Source organism: Acanthochromis polyacanthus, chromosome 10 (genome assembly GCF_021347895.1).
Source record: "Acanthochromis polyacanthus isolate Apoly-LR-REF ecotype Palm Island chromosome 10, KAUST_Apoly_ChrSc, whole genome shotgun sequence".
NCBI classification, from domain to species: Eukaryota; Metazoa; Chordata; class Actinopteri; family Pomacentridae; genus Acanthochromis; species Acanthochromis polyacanthus.
In genome coordinates, this window is record NC_067122.1 from 30,407,282 (window position 1) to 30,435,153 (window position 27,872).

The 27,872-nt window shown below is 41.6% G+C and overlaps 1 protein-coding gene and 1 long non-coding RNA gene across 2 annotated transcripts in view; one reads left to right on the forward strand and one right to left on the reverse strand.

The window, feature by feature from the left end:
- The window catches only part of LOC110972451 (storkhead-box protein 2-like), a 226,445-nt gene that overhangs the window by 88,264 nt on the left and 110,309 nt on the right, over positions 1–27,872 (forward strand). The gene's annotated exons all lie outside the window — the stretch shown is intronic.
- LOC127535679 (uncharacterized) lies at positions 6,385–8,119 on the reverse strand. The gene is made up of 5 exons (XR_007944530.1): positions 7,951–8,119; positions 7,781–7,845; positions 7,581–7,689; positions 7,164–7,226; positions 6,385–7,069 (listed from the first exon to the last, which is right to left on the reverse strand). It is a non-coding gene; the product is annotated as an uncharacterized LOC127535679 (long non-coding RNA).

Genomic DNA, 27,872 nt, shown 5'->3' on the forward strand with positions numbered 1-27,872 from the left:
TCCGCTTCCAGCTCCCCTTTTCCACCAGTCAACTCTGCATCGCCCTCACTATACTTGTTATGCTAATCTACATACTGTTTGAATTGTACTGCTAGCTATATATGTAGTATGTTTAATGTCAGAGCCGTACATCATAAGAGCAAATTATGAGTCAGTTTTCAATGTCAGCTTATACTTTGTTTGTGTCACATATCTTGCCATACATGTATCCAAATGTGTGTTGTGTTTTCCTTGCTTTCCCACCCCTCCCTCTTCTTCCATCCCTCCCCCTTGCCCTCCTCTGTCCTTCTCAACCCGCCTGGCCAGCAGGCAGATGGGTCCCCCCCTATATAGAGCCGGGTTCTGCTCGAGGTTTTTTTTCCCTGTTAAAAGGGTGTTTTCCTTGCCACTGTCACCTTTGGGCTTGCTCAGGGGGTCAGGCAAATGGGTTCTGTAAAGCATCTTGAGACAATTTGATTGTAATTGACGCTATATAAATAAAATTGAATTGAATTGAATTGAAAATTTTCCCTGATGCAGTGGTCTTAGGTTTGAATCAAGCTCATGGACATTCACTGCATGTCATTCCCTAACTCTTCTACCCACTTTTCCTGTCTCTCTCTCAACTGCCCTACGTAAATAATAAATGCCAAAAAAAGTAGTTGTTTATTTCTGTTTATTATTTCCAATTCTTACATGATCCGCTCGTTTTACTGTGGCATAGTAACCGCACTGCTAAGTAGCATTTCGGTGGTGAAATTGCAGAGTGAAACAGGCACACCAGTGTGCAAGTATAGGCTATGGCACAATTCTGTGTAGATTCAACACATGAGTACTAATCACGCTTTAGTCTGTCTCTCTATATAGTCAGGGGCCCAGAAATCTAAGAGTACATTGAAAATCTGTCATATTTCATATAAACCTGGAAAATGTCAGAAACTTTATGATTTAGGAAAAATAAATGGCATATGAAATGAAGAAGACACATTTCAAATTATGCTCTAATTCAGCAATCAAACTGAAGCAAATTTGTTGCATTCATGCCATTAACTTCGTTGTGCAAGATGTCAGATTTCCTTCATTTGCGTCCTTTCCAGTGATGCAGAATTCAAATGATACTGACTCATCAGAGGCTTGCTTAAAGTCATTTCCATTCAATGACGCTTTCTCTTCTGCTGGCCCATACCACGGTGGATCTGCTGTTCTACTTAAGATTATTATCCTGCTGAAAGGTCTCCTTCTGCTTCAACTTCAGCTGTCAGACAGATGTCCTCACATTATCTTCATGGTCTTCTTTCGTATGATGCAGAATTCATAGTAGAATTAATGACTGGAAGTTATCCTGTCCTTGGAGCAGTTAAACAACCCCAAACCATAACATTTCCAGCACCATGCTTCACAGTTAGTATGAAGTTCATGTCTTTGGTCTGTGTTAAACATGTCTTCTGTTACTGTGGGTGCGCTGTTGGGTAACTGAATTGTTACCAAACAATTATATCTTTGAACTGGTAATGCAGAGCACATTATTCCAAATGGTCTGTTAATTGCCTATATTATAAATGTCAAACTGTAGTTTTGCCCTAATGTTGTTTTGGCCAACGAAGACCTTTTTCTAATCTGTGGACATATTCAGATTGACACCAGTTTATTACAAGAGTGAAAAGGTGAAGTAATTGGGTTCTCCTTGGAGATTTCTTTTTTGCATCAAATACTCTGCTCTTGAACTAAAGTTGCTCAGTTGTACAGCCCGTCAGTTGTCTATATCTTGTTTTTGGTTCATTGCTCTCCTGCCTAACTTATACCTTACGTGGGTAAGCCTTTCATTTGATAAATTTTGTATTTACTCTTGTAGTTGTAATTCCACCCGTTCACTACAGGGCCCTATGCTGTTTATCCTTCCAGTCACTTCCTGTGTACATAGTATTTCCTGTGTAGTCCTTTTGACTGCTGTTGTAGTTCTGCCTGTGTGGGGTGAAGCAGACGGTGTCATTTATCGTTAGATTAGGATCATTTCTGTTTCCATGTTGAATATCCTTTATAATTGTTAGTAATCGATGATTTTAAATACACACAGTTTTCATCCTGTGGATGTCATGATTTGGTTTTGTGAACCCATGAAGCAGGCAACAGGCAGGCAGACAGACAGTGAGTCAAAAAAGGGGAATTTAATGTAATAACAGGGAAAAAACAACAGGAGGTACAGGGAAAAGAACTAAATGGAGCTTATCTAAACTAAGGGCGACGGCGCGGGGCTGTGGTGGAGGACTAACTATACTAAACAGTGGGGAGAGGTAACTCACGAATGTCCGGGAGATCGGGAGATTGGGTGTAGGCAGAGCAGACGCTCCGATGGCAGAGTTGTGGTGGGGACAGCGGGGTAGACAGGCTGAGAACAGATGCCTGAGGGTTCTGAGCAGAGGAGGGGTGACGAAGGGGCGAAGTAATCCAAGGGCAGACGAGGGGTTCTGGAGTGAGGGGCAGACGAGGTAATACACACGGGAAGACAGTGTCCAGGGAGCAACGTGCGTGGAGCAGAGTGTGGAGTGCAGCGTGTAGAGTGTAGTTTGCAATAATCCAGCACTGAGGATTGGAGAGGACTGGGCTTTATGCAGTGCTGATTGATTATTTGCACGTCATTACTCTCATGAGCCAGCGCACAGGAGTTGGAGGGGCGTGACAGTGAAGACACGTGTGTATCCTTTTGATTTTGTAGGTAGTTATTAAACTCAGAGGAAACAGCTGAAGGCAACAAACTGAACTTCAACTCCTGTTGAAATGTTGAGGTCTGGTTGTGTTCTTCTGTGAACTAAAGGCACTCCAACTGTGTGTTTGTGCTCTCGGTCTAGCTGTACAGTCCACACCTGCTGCTATGCACACAGGTTTTACAGTCACTAGTGCTGCTTATACTTGCTCTATAGCGTTGTAGTTGCATTCACTGACTTGGACATTGGAGCTTCAGTGGATGAACTTGATCTATCAGATAGGGCTGCAACTAACGATTATTTTAATAATCGATTAATCGGCCGATTCTTTTTTCGATTAATCGATGAATCAGATAAAAAAAACATTTTTAATTTCTGTCTCTTTATTCAGAAATAGAAGATTTGGAATGACAGAACAAATAAGACCATTATAGGGACGCCTTCATCTTCAACCATTGACAGAGGCCTCATGTCAGTGACGTTCATGTTGAGGATGCTCTCAGTCAGACAGCTGCTTGCTGTGGTGTACATGATGTCTTTCTCATCATAAAGCCTATCAATGTAATTCATCCTGCCTCACTCCAACACAGACCAGTGTCTTCACTCAGATGTTGTCAGAAAATTAAAACTGGAGGCTTAATCTTCAAATTATTACCACTATAGTGTGCAAGTTATGTTTATTTGTAATGCATATTCAAACCATTCTTTAGCTGATGAAAGTGAAATAAAACCTATCTCTCACAGTCACACGTCCCATCTCTGTCATTAATCAGTTAATAAGCTAACCCTAGCATCAGACAAGCTACCAGAGAGACTGATATTACGTTTCATCACTAAAACGGAACAAATGTAGGATAATGCAGTGACTTAAAGCTGCTGTCCGGAGTTTCCGTTTGTTTTCAATTTATGTATCCTTGTTTAACAAAGCTTAAATGTGTTAGTCTAGTTCGATACTATAATATAAAGTTAGTATAACGCCATATGAAAATTTATTCCTGAGCTCCGCCTTCCTCTCATAGACCCCCATGTTATTCCAAAAAGCGCCGGTCGCTGCCGACCAATCAAGTTCGAGCTTCAGCTTTGTCATGCTGTCAATCAACGGTTACGCGCACAGCAAGCAAGCCCATGCAGAGGTGGGCGAGCTACGCACTACGCAACCGCGAGCACATTTGTTTTGCTTGTGGAGGAGAGAGCATCAGGGCTCAGCAACTTCCAGAAAAGTTACCAATCCCACGGCTTGTCAGGCCAAGAGACTGCAGGACGTTTTTTGGCTCGGGGTGCTCGCGTCGCTCCCCGACCACGGCCTCCATAGCCCGCCTGACGGCTTCGTTTAGATGCCCGACCTCTGGAGGAAGATGTTGGGGCGTCTGGGACATACTCTTCGTCAGAGGAGTCATGCAATTCTGAACTCTAGATAGAAATAAATAAACAATGTAACACATATACACGCGTAAATGCACTAAGTTTGATAAACAACGTCATCGAAAGGGATACACGAGTGTAATCACATATTGAAACTTTACTCGTTCGTCCTAGCAGATTCATGTTATTTTGGTATTAGGACAAGTTAGACTCAATACAGCATTCTAATGTAATTCCTTTATTATTTACTAAATGCACTAAATGTAGAAGAGTGGAAAACAGCAAAACAGGCAAGATGCTGCAGCACTCCGGGCACCCCTCTCAGGTACTGCGTGCGTGCACAAATAAAGGGGCGAAATCAGAGGGAGGGAGGGTGGTACCAACAGTGTTTTGGGCAAAAGCATCTGGCTGCAGACCTCCACTGTGAGGTCGCTTCCGGTGCAGGCTCCACTGTCAGGACGCCTCCACCATAGATATATGCAAACACTAGATGTCTCAAGACGGAGTCTGCGGCGTCGTCACTTGGTGGCCATCTTAGGACAGGGGACTGCTCTGGCGCACTGTACTGTAGTCAATGGTAAGGTGGATGATTTCCTCACTTTAACACTCACAACTCGCTCAATTCTTGATTGATTTACAAACGGTTTAGTTTATTACAAACCTTGTTAATGTGGCTATGATTCGGGTTCAATTCCGAAATCGCAGCTTTTTGTTTTGAAAAATGCGGCGTAGTTGTGTGTCTTTTCTGCCTGGCTACTCACATTGAAGATGGTGTTACTCACAATCTGATTTTCAATTATTAGGTTTTCCTGAGACCAACGTTTTTTGAGAACCGAATCTTTAGGCGAAATTACATTCTTTGTGGTTGTGGTTGTATTTATTTGCTTGTTAAGAGACTTTGATTGAGACCTTAGACTTATTGTTTGTATACATCTATGCCTGGATTAGTTAGCCTGCAGCCGAAATGCATTGTGGGTAATGTAGGCACCAGGTTCATGAAAAGAAAAGACAACATCTCTGTTTGTTGTGTATTGATTTTGGTTGAGCTTTGTTTTTATCTGTGAATTAGAAAGTTGATAGTAATAAAGAAGTGCAATGCTAAATAATAAAATTACATTTACATCCATTTATGCTGAAAAAAGATGATAACTGTGTTCATTATTATATGAATTCAATGGTTTTATTTATTCTTTTGTAAGCAGTAAAAGAAGTACATCTCTGACGTTTATAACAAACCAAGCTGTTCTAAAATCGGTTGAAAATTGAGCAATCTACAGTGATTTTAAAATCCATGCTCCATTGACTTTAATGTTATGAGTGATCGAGCAGCCCTGTCCCAAGATGGCCGCCATGTGGCGACGTCGCTCCCCATAGGCTGACAGCGCTCATGAGCCATCCAGTGTTTGTATATATCTATGGCCTCCACTGTCAGGACGGGAAATGCACGGGATGCATTACAAAATAAAATCGAAATAAAATCGTGTAGGGACTTCCGGTGGAATTGATTTTCGTGCTAATGCATTAATTAGTTAATAATAGAACATAAAATCTATTAATCCCTTGTCTATATTATATATCGTTTTTATTTATATATTAGACTTCTTTTTTGTCGTTTTTGTTCTGTGTTTTCCTTTTAAGTTACGCATGAGCCCCACCGTACAGCGAACACAAGCGGCCGAAATGAGTTTCCTCCGCAGGCAGGCTGGGCTCAGCCTTGGAGACAGGGTGAGGAGCTACCCTGGCTGCGGACCTCCACTGTGAGGTCGCTCTCACAGTGGAGGTCTGCAGCCGACCCGACTCCGGCTAAGCGGAAGAAAAGTAATGGATCGATGAGCCCCACCGTGACTTTTTATGCCTGTGAAGCACACATTTAGATTCTGCCAGTAACCGTATCAAGAGTATATTGAGAATTTATAATTACTCCGCCGAGGAACGCAGTGGAGTTATGTGACGATCGGCGTACGTTTGTCCTTCTGTGAATCCGGCTGTTGGCAACACTACTCAAAAAGGCAATAACGGATATGGATGAAATGTTCAGGGAAGGTCAGAAATGACACAAGGACCACCTCATTAGATTTTGCCAGTAATGCGGCTTGTTGTCTGGATCCACGGATCTGTTAAACATTTCCCATAGGGAGACAGCGGCCGGCACGGCGTCGCTGTAACTATGACAACAAGCAAACGCTTAGTCAGTTGCCTGCATCAATTCATGCCGCCCGCTGCATATTTAATGAAATAAATTATTAGTTAATAAACAAATGCTGCATTTATATAAAAAACGCTACATTTCTGACAATGCCATGTAGGGGAATGAATAGCCTTGAAGGAGTACTGCGCTCTCTGAGTGCTTTTCTGGTTCTTTTTATTTGGACAAGTGAAGCAGTAGCATTTGACGTTTTCAAAACACTTCTCATTAATGATTGCCATGTACATAGAGCAATATACACCGTTTTGTGTAATATTACAGCTTAGGTCATTACGGAAAACATAAACGTGGGTGACTTGGGGCTCAAGTGTCTATTTGTAGCCTATAAAGCCGAGGAACTTATGTCTATGCTAATTATGTTCTTGTGCTGCTGGAGCACCTAAATACCACCAACTACTACCCAAACTCTTGAGATCTACAGTGTAGTTCAAGTGAATTATTAAGTGCTCAATGAGAAAACAAAACATGAACACACAAAGTCACAACATGATCAAATGTTCTGTTATCCTTCAATTATTCATCTTTGTGACATTCACAATATGCCAAATAATTGTTTTCGTCCACTACTATGTCACAAAATTTCCACGTCCTCAATGTTGTAGAATGTGAATTTGAAGACCTCCAGGATTTCTTCCCTTTCCTGCTCATCCATGTCTTCTTGCCACAGTCTTTTATACTGCAGAGCAGCCTCAGCCTGTTCCTCCTCCCCCATGTATAGAACTTCAGGCAGGTCCACTCTGGCAGAGAAGAGTGTCTTATTGGCCTCAACCCACTCTGCTGCATGTCTGCAATCATGCAGAATACGCACTTCAACCGAGTCCTATAGAAAAGACAGAAATAAAAAATATGTCTTTCTGTACCATAACTGCTGCACCAACAGTATCTGACCAATAGATACTGTGAGAATAGCCTACCCCTTCCACTGGTGTGCTCACATCAGCAGGTCTGACTGAAACCTCAGCTTGCTGCTTTTCTTCCTGAAAATAAAAAAGATAAGTAAAAAGATCAGTTGTAATATTTAAGCCTAACCTCCAAAAAGAAGAAAAAGAAAATATCCCATCAGGACCTGTTCAAGTAGTCCACCTTGACATATTAGTCAGCTCAACAAATGTTAATTTTCAGTCCAATCATGCATTATCTAGACACTGTTTATTTTTAGAGACAGCAGGTGTGACCTTAACTCATGAATGGCATATTCTTTAAAGACAGTCCCCAATTGGAGTACAATTTGGAAAAAAGACTGTTGAAAAAATAGGGAAGTAGAAATGCTGGTTTCCAACCTGAAACAAAAGAAAAACTCAAATGGGACTAAAACAAAATTAAAATCTTACCGTAGTAATGTCATCCACCCTTCTTTTCTTCAGCCTAAACACTGGTGACACCTCACCTCGCAGGAGGGCTTTTGATGTATCTGTCCAGTGAGCGAACAGCTTTTCATGGCTTAAAAAAAAGATTAAACAATAAAAAATTGAATGACAGTGCTGTGCAACAACTTAAAGTCTATCAAATATAAAAGTCTTTTTAGTATCACCTTCCAAGGTCAAAGTTTTCCATCAGGACGATACACCACCACTGCCACAAAAGTGGCATGTCCATCTGAAAAATGAAGACCAACAAAAAAACAAAACTTGAATTATATGTCAGAATAAGTGTTTTGTTGATGTAATTTTGAGCTTACTTTGATTGAATGAATCAACTTACAATGGTAAAGTCATAGGGAGCATCCAATATGGTGTAAAGGGCATTCTAGGAATAAAACATAGTAAATTTAATTTAATGCTGATTTCTGCACACAAAATTTCACTAAATGTTTAGGAGTTTTTAAGTCCTTAGCTTTTCAGTCACTGTGATTATATGGGTTCTGAAGTGGTGTTTTACTACCATCTCCATGTGTTCTCTCTGTTATTTATGTTTATCCATGGAGATGAGAAAATACAAACCTTTTCATACAGCTTTTCCCTCAACTAACGTTACTTGTCACCATGGTCTGCCTCTCAGGTGAAAAGCTCACTACTGTCACTACTACTTCCACTGTGTGACTGGACATGCAGCGTTTTCTTTTTGCATTTCTTTTCATTTATGCAGCACGTCTGTATATGGTGCATTTTTCTTTTGCAGCGCGTTTCTGTGTTTGCAGCGTTTTCTTTTTGCAGTGCGTTTCAGTTTATGCAGCGCATTAATGTATTTGCAGCTCGTTTGTGTATATGCACGTCATTTTCCCCTGTCAGCCACCGTAATTTACACTTTCTGTGGATAATAAAAATCAACAACTCACCGTAAATGCCAAACGATACAGACGATCACTCGCGTGAAATGGCTTCTTCTTTTGATTTATTTAGCGGTTAGTAAACCAACTTCAGGTGCGTTACGGCCACCTACCGGACGCTTATGGTTACTTCCCGTCCTGACAGTGGAGGTCTGCACCGGAAGTGACCTCACAGTGGAGGTCTGCAGCCAGATGCCTCTCGTTTTGGGAGACGCTGCGATTCAAACTCCGGACAGCTGCTTTAAGGTGCATGTCCACTAGATGCGACACATCGCATGTGGCCGGCTGGTGTGTTTCCAGCTGCGATCCCGTGTGTTTACCTGCAGCTCATTTTTATAAAGTAGAATCGACTTCTCCTGTCCTTAAACATCTAAATTAGCCGTCGGTGAACTAAAACCAGGACAGGTTCAGCTGCTGCACAGATTATTTCTTGCCTCAAATGCTTTAGAAATACTTTTTCCTGAGGTGTTTTCGAAATAATAGAGAAAGTTTACGGCCCAGAAGCTGTGTTTATCAGACTCATCTACCGGACCGTCAAGCTGAAAGCGCGGCCACATGACCACGTAGTGGCCCGCTCGAGACCGTCCGGCATCAGTGCGATTTTCAGATGCGAGCATTTGCATGTAGTGGGCACGCAGCATGTCTTTGTTTTGTGAAGCGTGTAATGCTCCCATACTTTTCAGGACTTCGGTCAAACTGTCATGTTTCATTTGTTGAATTTACTTCCCTTTGAAAATACCTCCTCTGCTCTGCCTCCACCTCGCTCTGTTAAACTCGCTCTGCAGGTGAAGTAGAAGGCTCCGCGACCGCGACATGACGAGTGACGCATGAATCGCACGACACAATGAATCGATAATGCAATTCGTTGCCAACGCTTTTAATAATCGATTATTATCGATTTTATTGATTCGTTGTTGCAGCCCTACTATCAGATGAGGGGTGGTTAATGGCACTTCAGGAGTGGGCATGGCCTCCATTGCACTCATTGGAGGGCCTCTGGCCACTATTGCAAAAAGCCTACTGTTACCACTTTTCGACCAAAAAGAACCAGCTTCTAGTTCGGTGCTAGTTCAGTGCTGGTGCTGAGTTGGTTTAAATCTCGTGCCTCCTAAGAAACAGTTTGCTTTTCCGTTGACAAGGAGCCAAGTTGGAGCCGTGTCATTGTGTCACCACGTCACTGCATGTGTAGCCGTTCACCAACGTTGGCACATCATAGCTGTACAAGTGCTGTTCCAGACTTTGCAAGCCTTCACTGCAATCCAGAAACAAATAATCAAACTGTTAATGGCTACCTGTCTTTATCATAGTCACAAGCAACAGTAACTACGTTTGAGTAAACAGACAATTGTCAAAGATGTTTAGATTCTTAACCCTCCTGTCGTCCTTCGGGTCAAATTGACCCGTTTTAAAGTTTTAAAAATGTGGAAAAAATATATATATTTTCACATTGAAAATTTCCACATTTTCATTTTTTTAGGACATTTTTAAACATTTTCTGGTGGGAAAAAACAAATAAAAAAATGGTTAAGAACATTCAGAAAAAAAATCAACCAAAATCCAGTGAATTTTACCGTCAAATTTGGGGATTTTTTATTTAAAAAAATAAAACTTTTGAGGGAAACTTTTCAGGAATTTTCTTCCTGAAGATTTTGCAAGTTTTTATAAATTTGGGGAATTTTTTTCTGAATTTTGGACTTTTTTCAGACATGGCAACAACGTTTTTTGGGAAGGACAACACAAGGGTTAACAGTGAATGTGCTTGCGTTATCTTGGCTACTTGGCGTCGACTACATTTGCATCCGTTGAAACAAATGCAATAAGTTGATGATAGTATCTATGTTTATCTTTATAGATGGTCTTAAGGCTAATTATGAGGCACAGATCAGCTGTTCCTAGGTATATCTGCGATCACGCCACTGGTGGGACACAATTTTACTGGATTTCAACTGAAGGCTGCAGTTCTGTCCAAACCTTCATGAGACATTGATGTTTTTGTTGTGATGCCCTCCACTAGCTTTTGTTTCACTTAATTGTTTGAGATAAGGAAATCACTATTGCATGCTTCTACTTAAATGCCCTACTTTCATGATTTAATATCACAACAGCAAGAACGTTTTGCATTTTCCATGAATTTCATCCAGCAATTGAATAATTTTTTGTGAGTAGTGTAAATAGACACGTCATCTAAGCACACCAGCATGGTCTGAGAGGCTCACTCCAACTTCGACTGAATTTCATATGAAGACCACAGTTCCAGGAAGCACTGAGTCTCCTCCTCAGACCACTGTTGCTTGGATTTGGTGTCCATATTTACCGGTTTTCAAAACACAAATACTAAGCACTACTACTACTATTCCTACTTGCTCGGCTGTTTAAAAATGGCGGTTCTATGTTTTCGCTGTTGATCGTCGGTCACAGTAACCCCGGCCCCAGCCTGTGATGTACTTGGTTCTCAACTCTGGCCCAGCAAAGAGTTGGTGCCTGAAAAGTTCCAGTTTATGGAGCCTGGAGCTGGTGCTCAGTTAGTGGAAACACAAAGAACTGGTGCTAAGTCAGGCACTGGCTCCGACCTAGCACTGGAACCAGCTCTATCGAAGAGGAGTACATGAAACTGTGAAACTGAAAAATCAAAATCTTTTCCTAAAAAATATATATATTTTATTTTTGACTTTCGTAAGCAGAACAAACTTTACTAACATTTAAATAAATAGCCTAACAGCTGTGATGAGGCTCAGGACTCATCCTGAGAAGGGTTGCTATGTAATGAACAGTAAGTCCATGGTGTGTCTTGCTGTTACATCCCTGTCAGTCCTGTCTCTTTGTTGGGCATACAGTGGGGATTGAAAGTTTGGGCACCCCAGGTAATAATTTGTATTAATGTGCATAAAGAAGTCAAGGAAAGATGGAAAAATCTCCAAAAGGGATCAATTTACAGATGAGACATTCTTATATGTCAAAAAAAGATTTTATTTTCATCATTTACACTTTCAAAATAACAGAAAACACAACAATGGCATCTGCAAAAGTTTAGGCACCCTGCAGAGTTTATAGCATGCACCGCCCCCTTTGGAAAGCTGAGACCTGACAGTGTCATGGATTATTCACAATCATCGTCTGGAAAGACCAGGTGATGTCAATCTCAAAGGTTTTAAATGCCCAGACTCATCTGACCTTGCCCAATAATCAGCACCATGGGTTCTTCTAAGCAGTTGTCTAGAACACTGAAACTGAAAATAGTTGACGCTCACAAAGCAGAAGAAGGCTGTAAGAAGATAGCAAAGTGTTTTCAGATGCCAAATTCTCTGTTCGGAATGTAATTAAGAAATAAGAAACTTTTGCAGATGCCATTAGTGTTCAGTTGTTTACATTTTTTGGCATTTAGGTATTGTTTAAGATATGTTGGTTCAGGTTGTTCAGTCATTATTTTTCACTTTATTTTCAGATCTACAGTTATATCAAAAGGTATTTACTCGTAAATGTCAAAATGTTTTTGAATCATATTACATTTATTTGATTTGATGGTCAGTTATCGATTACATGCAGACTCTAATAAAACTACTGGGTCACATCAACATGTATCACACTAATTCAGTTAGACATTATGATGTTCTGGAACTTTGCTTTAATACATTTTCTCTGACTGGACCTCTTTGAATTTTAGTTGAATACTCCTGCTCCACTGGATTGCGTTTTTCCCCTAAAGATGTTTTTGAATTTTTGTTCTGAAAATCCGACCTTTCTGTCCATTTTGTCCTGGCATTCAAAAATGAGTGCTTCATTCAGTCAGCTGATAATGTTGTGGGCCAGTCTGGACCAAAAATGCCAGGGCTGATTTTTTGCCTCGGTCCACTCCTGGATTTATAATTTAGGCATGATCTGACAACGTTCTAAAGGGCCTCTCACAACTGCTATAACTTGAAGTTACATGAACACAACATATAAACAGCCCACTTGTGTGCATGTAAGCAGTTACTACACAATCCTGGAGTGATACCAGCGATTGATTGTGTTTGTGCATGTGTGTGTCCTACTTCAAGCCTTGCTGTTCAAAGTGGGTCACCAGCTGCAGCATGGCAACACACTCGGTCACACACACACACACACACACACACACACACACACACACACACACACACACACACACACACACACACACACACACACACACACACAAGTAGTAATAACAACAAAGAGCAACTGGGGATGCGTTGTCATGGCAACCCTCTTGGTAGCCCGCCCACAAGCTTGTATGTCGGCAGAGCTTTATGCAGTGAGGGAGGGAGGGGGGGTGCTGAGAGAGGCAGTTTGTGATTGGTCACACCCCCTTGTCTTTGTGTGGTGCAAGGCATTTTGGGTAGCCCTCGACTGAGCGCTCGTTTGTGCGTGTGAGTGGGAAAGAACGAGCGGTGTGTGTGTGTGTTTAAGTGCGCGCACACATGTTCACGTCCGTGCGCGCGTGAGAACGGCGAGGTCGACGCCTGTGTATGTAAAGAGAGAGAGGGGGGAGGAGCATGTGTGTGTGTGTGTTTGAAAGAGTGAGAGAGAAAGGAGGATAATCTGCGCTAATACGAGGACCTACAGGCCACAGCTTCTCCACTGGATTCTACTTTTTAACAATCGAGTGGATTACTGTCAGCTGAGGTATGAATGCATGCGTCTGTCTGTCTGTCAGTCACATTACTCTGCCATTAGCTGGCCTGTTAGCAGCAGCTGCTAGGTAGCATTACCAGCATAGCGCCACAAGTTCAGAGACAAGGAGAGAGAGAGAGAAATTGTCCACAGGCCTAGAAGGATGGGGCCAGACATACGGCAGGAGAGATAGATAATGGAGGTTTAAAGATAGCGTGAGAAATGGAGGGATGAAGGGAGAGAGGAATGGAGTGTGAGGGAGGGAGGGAGAGCATGACAAAAGGAGGAGGTGTGGTTTAGTGCTGTGGACAAAGGAGGCTGGCTGATTGTTTACTACCACTGCAGTGAGAGACATGGATAACCAGTGTTCCATCATTTAGCCCGAAAACTCTCCTCCTGTCTGTCTTTTACCGCCTTTACCATCTAGTTCACACAGAGCTTTTTTCCTTCATCACAGTTTTCCTCTCCTTATCTCTCTCACTATATATATGCATATAATTTCTAGCTTAGTCTCCCAGCACTCTGTTTTTGGTTAGTGCATTAGTAATGGAGGGAGCAGGGCTGGAAGCTAACGACAGCTGCTACAAAATGGCTCTTCTATATATACCTTCATCTTAGTGGTTTTGATGCTGGATCAGAAACATCAAACCCCGTGAAGATTGTGAAAACCGTTAGTCCAGCTCAACAGTTTCTCCTTTCAGTCCACACTGAGGATGTGTATTTATCAACATAATGTGTTATATCTCTGTGAATGAGGGCCAGCTCTCTGTTATGGAACTTTGTGGAGTCTTTAATTCTAAATGGGTGATAATTAGAAGATATGCAGCAGAGCTCAGTAGTCGAAAGCAGTATTTGGGTTACCAGTAGCAGCTGTCAATAAAGGGATCATTTGTTGAAGTACTAGGACTGGTCCATTGTTTTTTAAAAACTTTGGTTTTATTTTAAGTTATGGGACACTCTAAATTTGACTTTAGAGGAATTCAGTTGTCTTGGTTCATACAACTCATCCTGTGAACACAGTCCCACTGTTTTTATGCCTTCTAGGAAGATAATCTGTTCAGGAGTCTCCCATGTGAGGTGCACAGGAGGCACATATATTTGATTTAAAATACTTAATATTACCAAAAGCGCAGTACTCCTCCAAGGCTGTTCATTTCCCCGTATGGCATTGTCAGAAATGCAACACATTTTTTGGTAGAAATGCAGCCTTTTATTATTGATGATCAGAAATCAGAATGTGGCCATTTAATATGTTAACATTCAAGATGTACCCACAAAGAAAATTACTTGAGCACAGGTGTGTGTTATGCATGTGTATGTTATGTACGGATACTGAATTGCCTGACCTAAATATGTGTAAATTACTCTTATAAACGTCTGATCAGTTCATCACTTTTCACAAGGCTTTGTTTTGCTAGTGTTAAAATAACCGTTCCCTCCATGCTTTTATTTTGAAGGTGTAGTTTTTATTTTTAATGTTACAGGCTTTGTTTTTGTCACCATTTCAGCGGCACAGGAAGTGTTTAAGAAGCGTTTTCTTGACATGAGGAAGACGTCGCAGAAAAGTCCGAAAATTCAGAAACACCCCCACAATTTAATCTGTTGTTTCTTGTATCATTTCTGACGGATAAGTCCTGATACGTAGGATCAATCATGTGATCATTAGCAGGCAGATGATGCAGCGTTCACTTGTTGTCATGGTTACAATGACGCCATGCTGTTTTGCTATCTCGTAATGATACATAAATCTTTAACAAAGCCATGGATCCAGACTATAAGCCGCATCACTGCCAAAATCTAATCACTTGGTCCTTGTGTCATTTCTGACCTTCCTTGAAATTTTCATCCAAATCTCTTAGTCCGTTTTTGAGAGATGTTGTGCAATGACAGACAGATTTAAAGACGAACGTACACTGATCATCACATAACTCTGCTGCGTTCCTTGGTGGAGTAAAAATGTACTGAACCTTCAATACATCATTTGACTATTTGCTCGAGAGGAACTGGATTCTTCTAAGAAAGATAACCCTGGAGATATGGTCAGCTCTGCTTTGCTCAGGTGACTCCATGTTTATCAGTCAGTAAGACACATTCACATGCAGGACAGTTTTGTGGAGGTGGTGGGTTGTAATTATGTATAAATAAAAGGGAACCCAGACATTTCTGTTTCATCCAAAGTTCTTCTTTTACACTGCCTTGGTCTTGTCTGTCTCACTTTTACTGAGTATGTTCCAGTGTGGGTCAGTTGGTGTTGATGGTCAAGTAAATTTGGTTTTAGTGTGTTGGTCTAACCCTTCAGATCCAGTCACTTCCACTTGTTTTATGAAGCACAAATGGCACGACATTGACATAATTATAATACCAGAAGGACTGTTGTAGTGTGGCGTTAGTGGCATAGTTAGGGTTGCTTGGGGGAAGCTGTGTGCTTTCATGATCATCGATCGCTGTGCAAACAAGTAGGCTCTTATGTCCTGCATGGTGTTGAATATGACTTGCGCATTGTGTTGACTTACTGTGTGGCATCAGAGAACACACAGCAGACATGCATTAGGTTGTTGTAATTTCATGTGTAGAATAGGCTGCAGCTACGGGTGTAACGGTACACGTATTCGTACTGAAACGTTTGGTACAGGCCCGTTCGGTTTGGTACAGAGGTGTACCGCGGCATGAAAATTTTAAGACTATTAAGAATGTACACAATTGTTTTAATTGTGAAACCTAAAACTTCGTAGTGCCCACAGTTGCGGTGGACCTTCTCTGGCTCACAGTCGCGCAGTATTGCGGAACTAAAAACAAGTAGGAGTTTCCAGGGAACCAAAGGATGTGACGAATCATTATTCTCCTGCCAGCTCTTCATGGCTAATGCTAGCAACAACGAGAAGAAGCTAGAGCTGGAAGACACTCCGACGTCATTAAAATCACCTGTTTGGGATCACTTCGGTTTCCCAGTGAAGTACGAAAAAGTAGAGAAACAAGTGGACAAGACGAAAGCCATATGCCAACACTGTGAAGCAGTCCTCAGCTATGCATCCAGCAACACGTCAAACTTAGACACAAATTAGAAAAAGCACCATCCAAGCATAAGTATCCCCACTGCTAGGAAAAAACACCACACTGTGCAAACGATGCTCCCAAAATCATTTCATCAAACCCTGCCTAGCAGTTCAGAATGGGCTAAAGCAATAGCCAAGTCCATTGGTGTTTTCATAGCAGCAGATCTATGGCCATACTCTGTTGTTGAGAACTGAGGTTTTAAACTTATGATGAAGGTCAGCTTACATTAACTTTACATTATTGCAGTGCTCTTTGCTGTAGATAAATGACTCTATATTGTGTATTTTTTTAGCCTACTCGTATATTTATGCTGGTAAACAAGAGCCTAACTAAATGGTGTTGTTTTTTTAAACAAACAATTATATTAAAATCTATTTCCTATTATAGGTGATAGAGCCCCATTATAAAGTTCCTTTTCATACACACTTCAGCCAGAAAGTCATACCAGCTCTCATATCAAGGTTTTTTTTTCCATTTTTCCCCTTAACTGAGAGTCGAACCGAACCGTGACTTCCGTACTGAAATATGTACCGAACCGTGATTTTTGTGTACTGTTACACCTTTAGCTGCAGCTGTCAGTTATTTTAGTAATCGAGTATTCTATCGATTATTCTGGCAATTAATCGAGTAATCAGATTCCACACTAGGCATATGCGTTACAGCATCTAAAGCGGAAGTGAGCATGCTGTGCAGCAGAAATAATCGTCCTTGACAAACATATAGTATAGTACAGGGATATAGTACATATATGCTATAGTAGAGGTGTATAGTACATATATGCTATAGTAGAGGTGTATAGAACGGGTATTGTACATATATAGTATATTACAGGGGTATAGTACATATAGTATAGTACAGGTGTATTCAGCTAAAACTCAAAGCCATGGGAACCCCACATGTATTTAGCATCACTGTAACCATGACAAGTGAACACTATGTCAGCTGCCTGCTGACGATCACGATTGTGATCCTACTACAAATCTATCGCTGTGGACTTATCATTCAGAAATTATACAGTGACTGAGAAGCCTTGGTGGAGTACTGAATTTTCTGGGTGCCGGCATGGACTCAAATGCAGCTGGATCTCAGCGTCTGTCTACGACCCACCACCACTCTACTTCCCTAGTGATACTCGTTTGGTTGATAGCAAAGTTAGTTCACCGACAGCTAGTTTAGACGACCGTTTATACTGTGGATTGGTTGGGCATTCCTGCCATAAACAGTAGAAAAGCAACGGTGGTTAAAATAGAAGCGTCCCATCAAATTTAAGAACCCATTTTGTTTCAAATGAAGTCTGGGTACGGCCTTGAGCACCATTTCAAGTCTTGAGCGGCCTTGAGCACCATTTCATGACCTGGAGTCCAGCATATAGTTGATTAAATGAAGCCTTGATTCAGAGAATTTTGCCTTGAGGAATTTTAGTAAAGCTAAAGTTTAGCGGCTGCAATGCAGAGACTTCATTGGCTGAGTAGCATCATGTGGGATGTCTGAACTCGTACGAAATTCGTCTGTGTGTTCCTGAGCTGATAACCAACACCGTAAACTCTGGGAGGGGGCTGTCTTTCATTGCATTCATGGTTGACAAGCATCATTAATCTTTAAGCTGTTTTCTTCACAGTTAGGTTTTATTACCATAGATATTTCATTTTCAGATGAATGCTGATGCTGAAATGTGGAAAAATTCTTCTGCGCCAGGATAATAGACAGTCCCTCCAGGATTTTGCGGGCGTTTTTCGTGATTGTTGCGGCCAAAAATGCCTGAATTCGTGGCAGCTTTTCTAAAAAATTGAGATAAAAGTCGTGATGTTTAAAGCTTATTTGTTGTGATGAAATTGCAGGAGACAGTGACAATTGCTAAAAAGCTGCATTTTTTCAGCTTGCAGAACATGTTTCAACTCTGTAATTGACAGTATTTATTCCAAAATTAATTATTTAACGTTCCAACCCATTTATACAAAAGCTGGCACACCATGGTGGGAAATTAACAGCAGCCAGATACTGGTTTAACATGAAGTGGTTGGTAGATTTGCGGCACAAAATGATAATTTACTATTGAATGAATCATAATTGTACATATGTGTCAGTGGCTTAAAAAGTTAATTTCACTTCCTGGCACACGTGTTCACACACGCTCACGGCTTGTCACAGCAATTAACAAGAACAGCACTGAGAGAGCACAGTCCTCCACCAAGACTGTTCATTACCTGACCTTGTGCTGAACACAGGTGTGTGTTATTCATGTTTACATTAGGGATGGCTCGATACCACTTTTTCACATCCGATACTGATATTGATACTGCAGCCTTGAGGATCGGCCAATACCGATCCGATACCGATATGATTCTTTTTGTCATTCTAAAAGTTGTTAATAATACATGGATGTATTTTGCTTGATACTGACATCTAAAAACACCACGTTCATTGTACAACAACTGTTCTGGTCCCCTAAAGAAAGAAGGAAAACATGTGACAACGAGAAAAGCACTCGGAGAGCGCAGACCTTCGCCAGGCCATCGCTCAATTGTACAGATGACCAATCGGAGTTTGTTTGTCTGTCTGTTTGTCTGTTAACAGCATAACCCAAAACATCATGGACGGATTTAATTTGGTTTTAATAGTTTGCGCACAAAGCATAACATGCATGTACAGTGTAACAGCACAGTGTTTTGATGGCGGCTCTGCCGCATGCACGTAATGGTAGCATTGCGCGCGCGTGTGACGGTACCGTACGCGTCGCCGCCACTTCGTTTCGTCGGTCCCAACTCACTCGGGCAGCCCGAACCGGCCGCGCGGAATTCGGCTGTCGCCTGGGATCGATCCGGCGACCTCTGTCTGTACAATTATCTCTCTCAATTGTACAGACTCCTTCAAAACAATCCTGGATCCAGACGGTGATCCGGATCACCTCCAAAATCTAATCGATTGTTACTTTTGCTCTTCCGGACATCCTGTAAAAATTTGGTGAAAATTCGTCCATGACTTTTTGAGTTATGCTGTTAACAGACAAACAAACAGACAGACAAACAAACTCCGGTGATAACATGACCTCCTGGTGGAGGTAACAAGTTATGTGTAACTGCTGTGGCTTTATTAAAACTTAAAGCTCACATCGCTTTTAACAGCGTTTGTAAACACAAACAGACCCAGCTGCACCATTCAGATGTTTGAAATAAAACTGCACTTTGGGTCACATATTTAAATTAAACTAAATAAACTAAATAATCCCAGTGTATAAACAGAAAAGTCACATTATTACTCAATGGCATTGCAAGGCTGCAATAAATAATTTTATGAATTAACATAAAATAATAGCATCTCCACTAGAACAATGTAGGTAGTACTCAGGAAGTTGCACATGGCTTCTCAAGACACACAATCAAAACAATAAAAATCTAGGTTATACACCTGATTTGCTGCACCAAAACAAAAACAGAAAAACAAGGGTAAACAGTGATAGTGCAATCTCGTGTCTTTCTTCTTTTGCATGCAGCTGCTGATGTTGTACTGTATGTAAAACACAGTGAACAATTATTTTATTGGCACGTGTACAACACTGATGGAATATAAACAATATCTGGGGATTAAACCTTGTCCTAACGTTCTCATGCGAGTGAAGCTGAGAGCAGCGTAGGATCTCCCCTGATGCCATTTAGACACCGGTGGGTGGATGTGCGGATGAGAAGAGGAGAGACCTGTCACCTAATCATATTTAGCATGAAAACATGTCCACAGTTCGCTACTTAATCACATTTAACCCGAAAAACAGTAGAAAACAACAACAAAAAAAACAGTAAACGTACAACAGAAAAGCCGTCAAGTGGCCACAGAGTGAAATGTAAGGCGCACGTGTTCACGCAAAGGGGGAGTCTGATTTTTTCCGGGGGGTCGAAAAATGATAAAACAATCCATATTTTCCACCACACAAGGTGGTTGGTCATCCAGCAAAATTAACTCGACAATTTTCTCTTTTATATTTTGGCGTTAGAGCGAATTTTGTACTCTTCTATAGTGCTTCCTGCAACGATGGCTGCCGCGGTTCACTTTTTGTTTTGCACTCGCCTGTAAAAAGTCTCCGTACTGCTTTCCATGACGCTTCTGCAGATGCTTTATTAAAGTTCGTTGTGTTAAAATGTCCGGTTTTGCTGCCACCCCTTCAGACACTCATTTTGCAAACGTTGCACTCAGCTAATTTACTTTTCTGCTCCGTTCGCATAAGTAATTCCATACGGAAGAGATGAGCACAGCTCTCCAGGCTTCTGTTCAATCTCTGGTCACGTGACGAAAACACGGGCACATGGCAACCATGGCAACAGCTCGTCTGTGTTACGGCATGTCGTGAAAAGTGAAGATGAGGATATATGAGATAGATTGGGCTTATGGATCGGATCGAACGAGTTCTAATATAAAAGTCTGATGCTCGATCCAGTCATTTTGGCCTGGATTGAACTCGATATCGATCCAGCGGATCGGATCGAACCATCCCTAGTTTACATACCGAATTGCGTGACCTAAATATGTAGCGGGCGATGGGAATTGATGGGACTCAGAAACACCTCCACCATTTAGTTAGTTCACTAGTTGCCATGGTTACCGTGCTGCTATCAGATGCCGTGCTGCTATGAATCCTTAACAAATCCGTGGATCCAAACTTTAAGATGTATCACTGCCCAAAGTCCTAATCATTTGGTCCTTGTGTCATTTCTGACTGACCCTGAAAACTTCATTTAAATCCCTGAGTCCGTTTTTGAGTGATGTTGTAACAGAGGAATGTTTCACACATGCTGATCATCACATAACTCCGCCATGTTCTTTGTGGAATAATTAATCTAATTTAACTCATTCCTTCAGTGCTCTAACGGATCTGGATGCAACAGTTTCCATCATGATGATTTGTCTGGTCTGTTCTCCGCTCATTTCAGCTGTTCTAATATGTTTCGTGTTTTTTTTTTTTAAAGTGTATCAATCGATGATTTTTTTTTTCTTTTTTTTGTGTTCCACCACAATATTGCACGGGTGTAAAACAGTTTAGCTCCGTTTTGCTGAAGAACATCAGTGAAATAATTGTTTATCACAGTCTTCAGCAGTAATTATTATTGATAAATGAGAGACATTAGTATCACACATGTCTGCATCTTCAAACCAGAAACAAGGAAGTGAATTTGGTGATGTACGTGCACTACGTTTGCGCTGGGAGCTGCTATGATTGGTGGAACTCAAGGGAGGTGGGCCAAAATTGCAGGAAAGTTGCGGTGACTGGACAAAATTGCAAAGCTGTGCAAAATTCACGGAGATTGGTTGATTTCGCCTGAAGTCACATGATCGCAACATCGCAAATTCCTGGAGGGACTGAATAGAAGTGACCCATGAAATTTTAGTAATTGAGTCATTTCAGCCCAAGTGGAGAACACACCATGTAAGTTTAATTTTAACTGAAACATACACTGACCTCCCAATTTGTGTAGGTGTCGCTATGACTATAATTCAGTATTGACATGTAGATGTGTTCAGACTCTCAACAAACGTAATGTTTAAGTCAGTCTGGATAAGTCTAAACGTTAGAAATCGTCATACAACCAGGGCAATACTGTTTGATAAAAAAATGATAATTTTTTACATGACTGCATCATCTAGGTTCTTAGGGATTTTTTTTGACCGCTTTGAGTTTGATGTCATCACCCCAAAACATATGTGGGTAGTACATGGCCGTATTGAATATTTGCTGTTGGCTGAGTGTTGGCACTTAAATGTGTTTGGTGCAGGGCTTATGTTAAATGGTGGACTATATAACAGACGGATGTAGAGTCTGAAAAGTAAATGCAGAAGTGCCTTACATCTGCATTCTTCAGAACATGCAGCAAGGGCCATCTCATCTGTTTGCAGACAGAAGTCTGATTCTATAGAAGTCTGTGACAAAATGACCCTTGTTCTCCATAGATTTACCAGCTCAGTAAACGTTTTCTGTTTACATGAGGTTGTAGTCTGAATCCTAGTTTCAGGACTTTTCAAGTACGGCATGGCATTAATTTTTGTCATTTTTTTTCTCATTTAGAATAGATGATAAAATGGTATATTTGAGGGTTGGGCTACCTTGTGATTGAGACTTCCGATCACCATGCGTGACTTCTAGGATTCTCTAGCCAGATCCGCCACTAAATTCCAAATCTGGGGCTTCACATTTATTTCCGAACAAATGGATACTGTCACAGCAGCTACATCTGCACTCTTTTATATGCAGTTTATCAAACATGAAGTTTGGGGTAGATTTGATGATGTATTTTCAAGCAACAGCAACATTCTTTATTATGGCGAAAGCTTGGAATTCACCATTCAAGCATTTACCAAGAAGTTAAAAGCTTCACATTTAGATTAAACTGGCCAAGTATGACAGCAGTCAGGTTCATTCTGTGGAGGCTTGTTCAGGTACATGAATGGCAAAAATTGTGCCAAAATTGCACCGTGTAACAAAATTAAATAATAAATATTTTAAATACAATCGTTATAATTTTGTTTTGTGGTAAATTATCTGCATGTGCTCCCTGAAACTGCTCACAGCCAAAGTCTAAAGGCGAATGTATTAATTTATTCATTCTGAATTGGAGTTTGTTTACACAGCTCTTTGCTTGCACTAAGTTTAAAAACAATGGAATTCAGCTTAACACAGACGATATGGGGATGCACTTGCAGGCAGTCCTCCATCAAGCCAACAGCTCATCACCCCTCGGCGTTTACGCTGTGTGTGTGTGTTGAATGCTGATTGGTTGGAAGTGTGGCTCAAAGTGGACAGTGTGGACGATCCTTCTGGTATGATGAGCATGAAGCCTGTTTGTGACTGCTGATGGAACAGGACCAAGCGTCACCCCACTACACCATTCCACTAACCTTTTTCTTTTCCACAGCAGAGCAAAAGCCTAAACTGTTACAGTCATATCCACTGTTTGCACATTAAGCCTGGCTTTAAAAGACTAAGATCTGACAGGTAAATGCAAAATTCAGTGCTTGAAAATGGTGGGACACAAGTCAAGGGGTGATGTCGCTACATCTGTCTTTTATATAAAGTCCAAGGAAAAACGTTGTCTGATGAAGGGAGACATGGCATTTATTACGTTTTGAATGATGTGGATCTCATGTCTAGTTGGCTTGGGCGGTATCCAAATTTTGATACTGTCAAGCTTCCTTCACATTTTACCGGGGTATATGGTATTACCGTGACTATTACTGTTACTGGCTTGTGCCTTCACGTTCGGAAATTGAATACCAAACACTATTACTGAATAATAACATAACATGCATATTATTAACAACTTTTATTAATAATAATAATAATAATAATAATAATAATAATTTTATTTATAAAGCGCTTTCCATCAAAGGGATGTACACAGAAATGAAAACAGATAAAAATAAAAACAATAAAAACAGAACAATAAAAAAAAACATCAGTTAAACAAACAATTTAAGATTCATATATAAAAGAAAAGAGGTGGGTCTTCAGCTTAGTTTCAAATACATTAATGGACAATGCCTGCCTGATTTCAGCAGGTAGACTGTTCCACAATGTAGGTGCCCGGAAAGAAAAAAACCCATTCCCCAACCGTCTTTTTACAGACCTTCGGGATATTCAGAAGTCCAGTCCCGTGGGAACGGAGAGCCCTAGCGGGGACATACAGATTCAGCAGGCTGGATAAATGAGACGGGGCAATTCCATTAACAATTTTATAGGTTAGTAGCAGCACCTTAAAGTCTTCTCTAACATGAACTGGTAGCCAATGCAGAGAGGCCAGCACTGGAGTAATATGCTCGAATGTATTTGTTCTGTTCAGAACGTGAGCTGCTGCATTCTGGACCATCTGCAGACCATGAAGGCTCTTCATTGGCAGACCTGATAAAAGGACATTGCAATAGTCCAACCTTGAGGAAACAAAAGCATGAATTAGGACCTCAGCATCCTGAAATGACAGACTTGGTCTGATTTTAGAGATATTTCTGAGGTGGAAAAAGGCCAATCTGGTCATCTCATTAATATGGAATTTAAATGAGACGGTTTTATCTAAGAGTAAACCAAGATTCTTAACTCTTTCTTTACAATGAATAGCACAGTCATCCAAAGACAGAGTTAAGTTATCAAGCAGAGGATTAACACTTTCAGGTCCAATCACCATCATTTCAGTCTTGGCAGAATTCAGGAGCAGGAAATTCGTTGATAGCCAGCTCCTAACAGCTGAGAGACAGGCCCGGAGTTTATCAGTGTCAAAAACACTTTGAGGGACCAAGGGCATGTATAGTTGTAGGTCATCTGCAAAGCAATGAAAAGAAATCCCAAAGGAGCGCACAATTTGACCCCAAAGGTGTCAGATAAAGAGAAAACAACAGGGGTCCTAGTTAGGGATGTGCACGACCAGTCGTTTAATCGTTTAACCCCCTACTCATTTATTAAACGTTTAGTATTTTACTAGTCGGTTAAACGCTGCATTAAACATCATGCACCTTGTTCTTCACGCCTCTGCATCGGCTTCTGTGTAAACAGGCTGAGCAGCCAGGGAGAGAATTGCTCCTCCTCCCCTCCCCTCACACGCACACGTAGCAGGGGGCGGTCGACCTCCGGATGACACTTTCATTTCTCCAAACCTACACCGCCATGCAGCTCTACGCTCGGGCGTGCGCCACACGCTCATCCCGTCTGGGCTACCTGGTTGATCCTGCCAGTAGCATATGCTTGTCTCTTTTTTCATCCCCCGCTATCCCCCTCATCATTAGCGGTGTTTTGACCACTCCAGCTACACCAACCACGTCCCTTCCTGCCACCCCGAAGCAAAGCATTGGCTCCAGTATGTGCTGCTCGTGGTCTGTCATGGCGCACCGACCCGCTGCCGTTATGCACAGACGCAGCGGCACTTTCTGTCTCACTGGATGACTGAACATCTTCATCAGAGGGTGAATATTCCTCTTCAGAAAATGAGTAAGCCATTACTTGACAAAGTACTTTGTCAGCGTTGACCAGACCTCTCGGTATGGTGAGTTTTCTCACTCTAAAATGTGCCGTCTTGCGCTCTGATACGCTCCGACGGCAAGTCTCGTCTCCTCGGTTTTCAAACTCTGTTAACTCCAAAACTTTGAATGAAAACACGCCCACAACTGATGCTCAGATTGAAGTTCCAGATATCCGCCATCTCCTGGTGTACAGTAGATGAGGCACATGAGGCAGTGTATTTGAAGCTATGGCTTGTTATGTTCAGCAATGTTGCTTATTTTAATATTGCGACTTTGGCGCTTAAAGGGTTAAATTGCAAGTTTTCCGAACCGACTAGTCGCCAATAAAATTAGCAACTAGTCGGTTCGGAAATTCCTAGTCCCTAGTCCTAGTACAGACCCCTGCGGTACGCCATGCCTAACAGCACAGGACTCAGAGAGCATGTTGTTAAAGAAAACACTGTGAGATCTCTCTGACAGGTAAGACCTCAACCATTTCAGCACCTGGCCTGAGATGCCGAAATAATTCTCCAGTCTGTCCAGTAAGATGCCGTGATCCACCGTATCAAAAGCTGAGCTGAGGTCCAACAACAACAGAACAGATGATGCCTTTGAGTCAGCAGCAAGAAGCAAATCATTCACCACTTTAGTCAGCGCTGTTTCTGTGGAATGATTTGCCCTAAAAGCTGACTGAAGAGGCTCAAAAAGATTATTTAATGACAAATATTTCAATAGCTGAGTTGAAACCACTTTCTCAAAAACTTTTGACAAAAAAGACAGGTTTGACACGGGCCTATAATTAGTAGGGGAGTCAGCGTCCAGGCCAGGTTTCTTCAATGAGGGTTTAACAATTGCAGATTTAAAACAAGCTGGGAAAACTCCAGTGGAAAGCGATATATTGAGGATGTATAACACATACAGGCCTAATATGGACCAAAGCTGTTTAATAACCCATGCTGGCAGAGGATCAAGAGACCAAGGTGCCATGACAACCTTGGTGAGGCTTTCTAAAGAAACAGGCTCAAAATTCAGGAAACCAATGCCACCATAGACAGGAAAAGTAACTAAGCCCTCAACTTTGTCAGTTACAGAATGAGGAATTTTAGTTCTAATGTCCTCTACCTTGTCATTAAAATACAACAGAAAAATTAAAGCTGCAAGCAGCGATGGACGGGTCTTCACATCCATGCTGGTCGGTGAATCCATGCACGTCCACCAGGTGGCGCTGTGACTGAGAGTGTATGTCGGCCTCTGAATCGCATCTGGACCAGAGTCCAATCATACATGTAAAATTTCAGCCAGACTGTAGCATGTTCAGAGCAGTTATAGAGCATTTCCTGTCTATCCACCAGGTGGCGCTGCGACTGAGAATGTATTTCAAGCAGTGGATGTGATCAGGGTTGGACTCTGATCAGTCATGTAAAGTTTAAGGCTGATTGGAAAACGTACAGGCTACTTATAAAGCATTTCCTGTCCATCGAACAGGTGGCGCCATGACTGAAAGGGTATGTTGGCCTGTGGAATTGATCAGGATTGCAGTGTGATTACACATGTAAAGTTTGAGGCAGATTGGTGCATTCAGAGGATAGTTATAAAGCAGCTGTTGTTTCATGGCGAAGGATCAAAACTGTGATGGTCGCCATGGCCACACCATTTGGCTTCTGGTTGAACTTTTGATAACTTTTCATCACCAAGTCCTGCTGTGTGGACTGACAAAATTTCAGGTCTCCTGGAATTATCCCCTCGGAGGTATTCACTCTCAAAAATGAGAAAAATCATCAAAAATCTCACAATCAATCCAAGATGGCCAACTTCCTGTTGGATTTAGGGCATGGCTCCAAGAGGCTTTTTTGTGCGTCCTGATGTGCTCTATAAGCCTCCCAAATTTCATGGATGTAGGTGAAACGTGCTGGGGGGGCTGTTTGTTAAAAATGCTGTAGGGGGCGCTATAGCATGTGCAGTGCCGAGATGCATACAGTGTTGTTCCTTGGGTGAATGGTGATGTGTGTGGTATTCTTAGTGAGCATTGGAGTATTCCTAACCTGTCAGAAAGGGCTTTGTTTTTCATGGCCATATTCGCTTGCTACGGCAACAGCGTTGCATGAAATGTCACACCCTTCACAGTGTGTGATTGTCAAGAGGTGAAGACTCGACTGACCAATTTCCAGCATGATACCACCAAGTTTGGGGCCATTGTACCTGAAAATATAAGAACTTAAACTTACTATTACCAACAGGTGGCGCTATGACTTTTTCAAAATTTATGAGTGTGGATGTGTTCAGACTGGACCTGGTATCCAGCATGTGAAGTCTGAGGCAGATAGGATGTTGTTCAGCTGAGATATGAATCGTTAAATTTTCATGGCGAAACATCGAAATTGGTTTGGCCGCCACAGACACGCCCTTTGATGACAAGTCACCATTTTCACTGGGATGCATCATCAATGTGTTCAGGCTGTTGTCACTGCATTTGAAGTGAATATGATCAACCGGGTAACAATAGGGCATGAAAGTGTAAAAGATGTCTATTTCCTGAAACCACAAGGTGGCGCTATGACTGTCAATGAATATCCCTATGTGGATGACATCAGGACAGGACTGTCATCATACATGTAAAGTTTCAGGCAGATTGGAGCATGTTGAGAAGAATTAGACACCAATTCCTGTTTCATGGCGACGGATCAATTTTTTGAGGCTCCGCCATGGC